Source organism: Panulirus ornatus, chromosome 55, assembly GCF_036320965.1.
Source record: "Panulirus ornatus isolate Po-2019 chromosome 55, ASM3632096v1, whole genome shotgun sequence".
In the NCBI taxonomy this organism is placed as follows: domain Eukaryota; kingdom Metazoa; phylum Arthropoda; class Malacostraca; order Decapoda; family Palinuridae; genus Panulirus; species Panulirus ornatus.
Genome location: NC_092278.1, coordinates 36,581,530 through 36,589,600, shown reverse-complemented (window position 1 = coordinate 36,589,600; position 8,071 = coordinate 36,581,530).

The window sequence follows — 8,071 nt, the reverse complement described above, 5'->3', positions numbered from 1 at the left end:
CGAAAGGGTGAGGGAGGAGAGGCAGTGAGGGTGGTACGTCCCCCCAAAGGGTGAGGGAGGAGAGGGAGAGAAGGTGGTACGTCCCCAAAGGGTGAGGGAGGAGAGGGAGGGAGGGTGGTACGTCCCGAAAGGGTGAGGGAGGAGAGGGAGGGAGGGTGGTACGTCCCGAAAGGGTGAGGGAGGAGAGGGAGGGAGGGTGGTACGTCCCGAAAGGGTGAGGGAGGAGAGGGAGTGAGGGTGGTACGTCCCCCCAAAGGGTGAGGGAGGAGAGGGAGAGAAGGTGGTACGTCCCCAAAGGGTGAGGGAGGAGAGGGAGTGAGGGTGGTACGTCCCCCCCAAAGGGTGAGGAAGGAGAGGGAGTGAGGGTGGTGCATCCTCCAAGGGTGAGAGGAGGTAGTGAGGTGTGAGGCAGAGGGAGGGAGACGGGATATAAGGCTAAGGGGTAAGGCTACATTGCACCTCCCTACCTACCTACCGACGAGAACACGTGAGGACGAGAGAGTTTATATTGCCAATGTGGAGGGGAGGAGTTAGCGCGTACCGCTCACCGCAAAAGGACACTTTCACGCTCAAAAATAAAAAAAAAGAGTCGCGAGTGAGTTACGCGCACGCTGCCGAGTGTTCAGAGAGAGAGAGAGAGAGAGAGAGAGAGAGAGAGAGAGAGAGAGAGAGAGAGAGAGATGAGATGGCTAGTGGGGGGAAAGGGAAGGGAAGGTTAGGAGGCAGGAGGGGGGGCGTCGTCGCGCCCTCTCTGGGAGAACTAGCGTCATCCAGCTGGCTTAATGGCGCGGGGAAGATGAAAACGAACGAGTGTCTCGCTCCCGTGATGCTCACGCTGGGCCGTAGACTGTGTTCGCTGGAGGGGGGAGGGGGTCTCTCTCGAACTGCAGCCGCCGAGTTCGTAATGGTCCGTTTGGTGATTGTCTACCTTAATCTGCGGACCATCCGGCGAGGGAGGGCCACTAGAGACCACCCTAGCAAAGTTGGGCCACTAGAGACCAGCCCAGCAAAGGAGGGCCACTAGAGACCATCCTAGCAAAGTAGGGCCGCTAAAGACCAGCCCAGCAAAGTAGGGCCGCTAGAGACCATCCTAGCAAAGTAGGGCCACTAGAGACCAGCCCAGCAAAGGAGGGCCACTAGAGACCAGCCCAGCAAAGGAGGGCCACAAGAGACCATCCTAGCAAAGTAGTGCCACTAGAGACCTTCTTAGCAAAGTAGGGCCACCGAGAGAGACCAGCCCAGCAAAAGGAAAGGCCGCTAGAGACCACCCCAAAAAAAGGTACGGTCCGGAGACCAGCCTACCAACAATGGCTGTGTCGATGGAAGCTAGAGAGAGAGAGAGAGAGAGAGAGAGAGAGAGAGAGAGAGAGAGAGAGAGAGAGAGATGGCTAAAGTTGCAGGGGAGGTAGGGAGTTCTGTGCGTGCCATGCCGTGCCGTGCCGTGCCGTGCGGGAGGGCTGGCTGGGACGGAAGGGGGGGTCGGGTGGGGTCTACATAAACTGGAGGCTTGGGGGGGGGGGTGTTAATGGAGACTTCATTAAAAGGTGAAAGTTTCCCCCCCCCCCCCACCTTTTCAAAAGCGTCAATAAAAACGGACTCCAGCCTAAAGTGGTTGGAAATACAGCTCTTTCCAAAGAGGATTGCAGCAATCCTCTATGTAAGAGTCTTCAAATACATTCAGGTGACAGAGAATGGAATGGAATACTCCCTCTCTCTCTCTCTCTCTCTCTCTCTCTCTCTCTCTCTCGTGTCCATCCTGTTTTCTCTTAACAGGTACTTGACCTTACTATGGATAGGGAGAGAGGGAGGAGGTTGGGTCTCCCGCTCTTCTATCTCGAGGTTTATAAACTGGTCCCTGTTCAATCCTTCCTTTACCTAGAGTCTCTGGGTGACGATACAAAAAGAAAAGAAAAGAAAAAAACAACTTAGTCAACATATGTTCTTTCGGAATGATTTATTCAGAATGGCAACCTTTCCTTCGCAAGGGTTCATATCAATATCACTTGATTTGAAAAAGAAAATACCATTGGGGCGGGTGTACAGAGGGAAGGTTGGGTTGGTGTGGTGGTGATCCCACGTGCCCAAACACGGATGGACAGACACTCCCACTTCCTTAGGGGAATCTCCACTCCCGTCAAAAGCCCGTCAGGCTGGCTAGCTAAAGCCCCCCCACCGTCACAGCTTCGACAGAAACACTGGTATTTACTGTATAAAGTCATATACATCGTCCATGGATGTATGGATGGACGGTAAGCGTCTTTTCATCTGGAGCTGGTGTGTGTGTGTGTGTGTGTGTGTGTGTGTGTGTGTGTGTGTGTGTGTGTGTGTGTGTGTGTGTGTGTGTGTGTGGGGCGCCGCGCACGCGGGCGGGGGGTGTCATCAGATGCGGGACCATGTGTCGCAAATCGTAACCCAAAACTCGCCTAAGTTGTAAGGTCGTTAAGAAGAAGAAGAAATATATATATATATATATATATATATATATATATATATATATATATATATATATATATATATATATATATACATATACATATATATATATATATATATATATATATATATATATATATATATATATATATATACGGTGATTAAATTTTCAGTCGTGTTGTCAGCGAGGGTCCAGAGATTAATCACCTCCTTCACACCGTCCCTCCCTCGCCCTCACCACACTCCCGTAGGGAGGCAGGAAAGTCAACACTTGGCTGGACGTATGTTGGCCCTCGAGGCTGTGGTGGTGTGGCCGCTGTCTGTGGCGCGGCTGGAGGACGTAGGAGTCTGGTTGCCGTCTGTGGCGAGGTCTGTGGTACGGCTTGAGGCTGTGGCGAGGTCTGTGGTACGGCTAGAGGCTGTGGCGAGGTCTGTGGTACGGCTAGAGGCTGTGGCGAGGCCTGTGGTACGGCTAGAGGCTGTGGCGAGGTCTGTGGTACGGCTAGAGGCTGTGGCGAGGTCTGTGGTACAGCTAGAGGCTGTGGCGAGGTCTGTAGTACGAGGGGAGGGGTGTCTGTACGTTGTCAGGACACTGTGGTCATCTATGCGTTGTTCTGTGGTACTTTCGGGTGGCTGTCTGTGGGCACAGTACTGCACTATGGATGTCTGTACGTTAAGTACTGTGCTGTCGATGTACATAGTACAGCAAAGTAAAGTAATTTCGCCATAGAGGAGAAGGAGGAGGAAACGCTGGTGACAGCAAGAGTTATATCAAGAAAGGTAGGAACCGACGTAATATGAAGAGAGGCCGGATGGCCAACTACCCCACAGCTCGACTACCCCACAGTTCGACTACCCCACAGTTCGACTACCCCACAGTTCGACTACCCCACAGCTCGACTACTCGCGCCGTCATACACATCCTCTTCTCGTGTGCCTTTTCGCCCGACGTCTCTGAGCCAACACGCCAGCACGTCTCGCTGCGTTAGCGATCCAGTGCCTGCTGGAGGCCCCACGGACGACGAGGGTGATGGGTAACCATCACCTCCTCTGGCGAGGCTGTATCACCTTCACCATCACCGCCAGTCGACGATTCGGAGTACAGACAGTCATGTACGAAGAACTTCATTCTTCAAAGGAATCCGACCTGCCCCTGCTACTGAGTGCAGCGTCGGCCTTGAAACTGTACGAAGTTATAACACCAAGACCTTAAAACTAAGGAGGTCCTGGGTTTGTGTGCTCTTATACATATATATATATATATATATATATATATATATATATATATATATATATATATATATATATATATATATATATATATATATATATATATATATATATAAGAATATATATATATATATATTTTTTTTTTCTTTTTTGTCGCTGTCTCCCGCATTTGCGAGGTGGCGCAAGGAAACAGACGAAAGAAATGGCCCAACCCACCCCCATACACATGTATATACATACGTCCACACACGCAAATATACATACCTACACAGCTTTCCATGGTTTACCCCAGACGCTTCACATGCCCTGATTCAATCCACTGACAGCACGTCAACCACGGTATACCACATCGATCCAATTCACTCTATTCCTTGCCCTCCTTTCACCCTCCTGCATGTTCAGGCCCCGATCACACAAAATCTTTTTCACCCCATCTTTCCACCTCCAATTTGGTCTCCCTCTTCTCCTCGTTCCCTCCACCTCCGACACATATATCCTCTTGGTCAGTCTTTCCTCACTCATTCTCTCCATGTGCCCAAACCATTTCAAAACACCCTCTTCTGCTCTCTCAACCACGCTCTTTTTATTTCCACACATCTCTCTTACCCTTAAGTTACTTACTCGATCAAACCACCCCACACCACACATTGTCCTCAAACATCTCATTTCCAGCACATCCATCCTCCTGCGCACAACTCTATCCATAGCCCACGCCTCGCAACCATACAACATTGTTGGAACCACTATTCCTTCAAACATACCCATTTTTGCTTTCCGAGATAATGTTCTCGACTTCCACACATTCTTCAAGGCTCCCAGGATTTTCGCCCCCTCCCCCACCCTATGATCCACTTCCGCTTCCATGGTTACATCCGCTGCCAGATCCACTCCCAGATATCTAAAACACTTTACTTCCTCCAGTTTTTCTCCATTCAAACTTACCCCCCAATTGACTTGACCCTCAACCCTACTGTACCTAATAACCTTGCTCTTATTCACATTTACTCTTAACTTTCTTCTTTCACACACTTTACCAAACTCAGTCACCAGCTTCTGCAGTTTCTCACATGAATCAGCCACCAGCGCTGTATCATCAGCGAACAACAACTGACTCACTTCCCAAGCTCTCTCATCCCCAACAGACTTCATACTTGCCCCTCTTTCCAAAACTCTTGCATTCACCTCCCTAACAACCCCATCCATAAACAAATTAAACAACCATGAAGACATCACACACCCCTGCCGCAATCCTACATTCACTGAGAACCAATCACTTTCCTCTCTTCCTACACGTACACATGCCTTACATTCTCGATAAAAACTTTTCACTGCTTCTAACAACTTGCCTCCCACACCATATATTCTTAATACCTTCCACAGAGCATCTCTATCAACTCTATCATATGCCTTCTCCAGATCCATAAATGCTACATACAAATCCATTTGCTTTTCTATGTATTTCTCGCATACATTCTTCAAAGCAAACACCTGATCCACACATCCTCTACCACTTCTGAAACCACACTGCTCTTCCCCAATCTGATGCTCTGTACATGCCTTCACCCTCTCAATCAATACCCTCCCATATAATTTACCAGGAATACTCAACAAACTTATACCTCTGTAATATATATATATATATATATATATATATATATATATATATATATATATATATATATATATACATATATATATATATATATATATATATATATATATATATATATATATATATATATATATATATATATATATATTCACGTACATAAATCGATCGAGACGCACTTAAAAATACACATGCATAAACACACACACACACACACACACACACACACACACACACACACACAAAGAGGCAGAATCCGATGCAATTGCATCACTGGCTGTATGATCAAAGCGTGAAGGTATCACTTCGTGAGATCAAGGGTTCGATCCCTGAAAAACCCATGCGCCTGAAAGGATTGCGTCAGTCGTGCCAATAACATGGCAATCTATCGCCGATAGAAATCCTAAATAATCCCGACCCTCACGCAGGTTCCTTATCACATCAAGACACACTCGGGATTTTAAGATAACAAAATCCCTGCTTCAACCAAACAAGCACGACTTGTTTGGTTGAAGCAGCTTGCACTGACTGCCCAATTACTCCGCATGTAACAAGCAAGCAGAGGGTGTGTTGGGCAAACAGAACGTTGTGTTAGGTGGTACAGGGGGAGAGGAAAGCAACCAGCCATCTATCTCACCGTTCATTAGTCCCCACGATAGAAGGGTGGAAGAGAGGTGGTGGACGACGTACATTTTTTTTTTTTCACGGTCTATCGTTAAAGTGAACTGGAATTAAGGCACTCTGTCGTGCTACGTGTGTGTGTGTGTGTGTGTGTGTGTGTGTGTGTGTGTGTGTGTGTGTGTGTGTGTGCCTGCGTGTGTGTGTGTGTGTGTGTGTGTGTGTGTGGGAGGTAGGGTTGGTTTTCCTTTAAGGTGAACTGGATTTAAGGGACTCTCGTGTTGTGTAGGGGGGACGGGTACGGTATTTTGTCAATAGTGAACTGGATTTTACGAACTCTTTCGTGTTGTGGGTGGAGGAGGAGGAGGAGGGGAGGGTCTGCTGCTGCTGCTGGTGGTGTTTCGTTAAAGGTGAACTGGATTTTAGGAACTCCGTCGTTCTGAAGGGAGGGAAGGGCAGGGGAAGGGGCTGGTGTTTCATGGCCTCTTACCTTCACAAATGTGTCTATTTCTTCTTTATGATTTTCCCCTCACAATTTTTCCCCCTCCCTCCCTCCCTAGCATGAAATTTAACAAATGTTAAACAACAAACAACTAACCTCCCCCCCCCAACCCCCTCTGGCGATGAGAATGACCCTTATGCTATGAATGTATTTTAAGTGGTTAAGTAAAGTGGTCTAAGTACCCTGTTGGGGGTGAGGAGGGGGAGAGGGGAGGAGGGATGATGATGATGATGATGGCACGAGGGGAAGGGGGGGTTGGTGGGGGGTGGAAAGGGAAGTGGGTTGTTGGAGGGGGTGTGAGTGACACCATAAGTGAATGTGGGGTAATGTTACCACAACCACCCACTGGGTCGCTGTGGTGGACGGAAGTGGTTGGTAACGTGGCTAGACACAGTGGTGGCGGTGGAGGTGACGTGAGTGGGTGAAGGGTAATGTGGCTGCCACAGTGGAGGAGGTGACGGTGGTGATGGTGTTGTAACTGCCACAGTGGTGGGGGAAGGTGAAGTGACTTTGTCAGTGGTGATGGAGAAGGATGAAGTGACTGCCACAGTGGTGGAGGTGAGGAGGCGTAAGTAACTCCGTCAGTGGTTGTTGGCGGTGGTGTTGGTGGTGGTGGAGCGACCCCCGACAGTGGGGGGGTCGTGGGTGACGGGCGAGTCGTGGAGGATCCCAGAGGTGGATGAGGGAGTCCAGAATCCACCACGAGTGGACGCCAGGAGCGACGCGGGACGAGGTGGTGGAGTAGGTGCCATACCTTCTGACTGAGGTGGAAGAAGGTCTCGCGAGTGGCCGGGCACATTCGCTGGCCAAACACTCGTAGCGACATATAGCGACCCCGTCCTGCGAGCCCCACACCACTGTGGCTCAAACACCCTCCACAGCACGGGAACTGGGCTGGTATTTCGCCACATTTCGATGACAAGGGCCACGGCCCCCCCTTCCTCCCTTTACTGCGACAGGAGGCCAGCACCGCGACCACCACCAGGAGGAGGAGGAGGAGGAGGAGGAGGAGCAGGTGGTGCCCCGACCTGGTGTTAACTCCCCCACATTGGTGCCCTCACAAGGTAAATCATTGTGAGGTCCGGGTGAGGTGGGTCTCCTCCCCACTGGCACCCAGTGCCTGACCAGAAGGTTATCTTACTGACGTTATACCAGGGATGCGGGCGTGGCTGGTGCTGCTGAAGGGGCAGCGCGGGCGTGGCTGGTGCTGCTGAAGGGGCGGCGCGGGCGTGGGCGGTGTTGGTGAAGGGGTGGCGCTGGCGTGGGCGGTGTTGGTGAAGGGGTGGCGCTGGCGTGGGCGGTGTTGGTGAAGGGGTGGCGCTGGCATGGGTGGTGGTGGTGAAGGGGTGGCGCGGGCATGGGTGGTGTTGGTGAAGGGGTGGCGCGGGCATGGGTGGTGGTGGTAAGGGGTGGCGCGGGCATGGGCGGTGGTGGTGAGGGTGATGGCGCAGGCGTGGGTGGTGGTGTTGGTGGTGAGGAGGATGGCGCAGGCGTGGGTGGTGGTGTTAGTGGTGAGGAGGATGGCGCAGGCGTGGGTGGTGGTGTTGGTGGTGAGAAGATGGCGCGGGCGTGGGTGGTGGTGTTAAGGGTGGTAAGAAAGGCGCGGGGGAGTATATACCACGCCCCCGGGGTAGGACAGTGCCACAGCAAGTGATGTACGAAGACATCAACACAAGGGT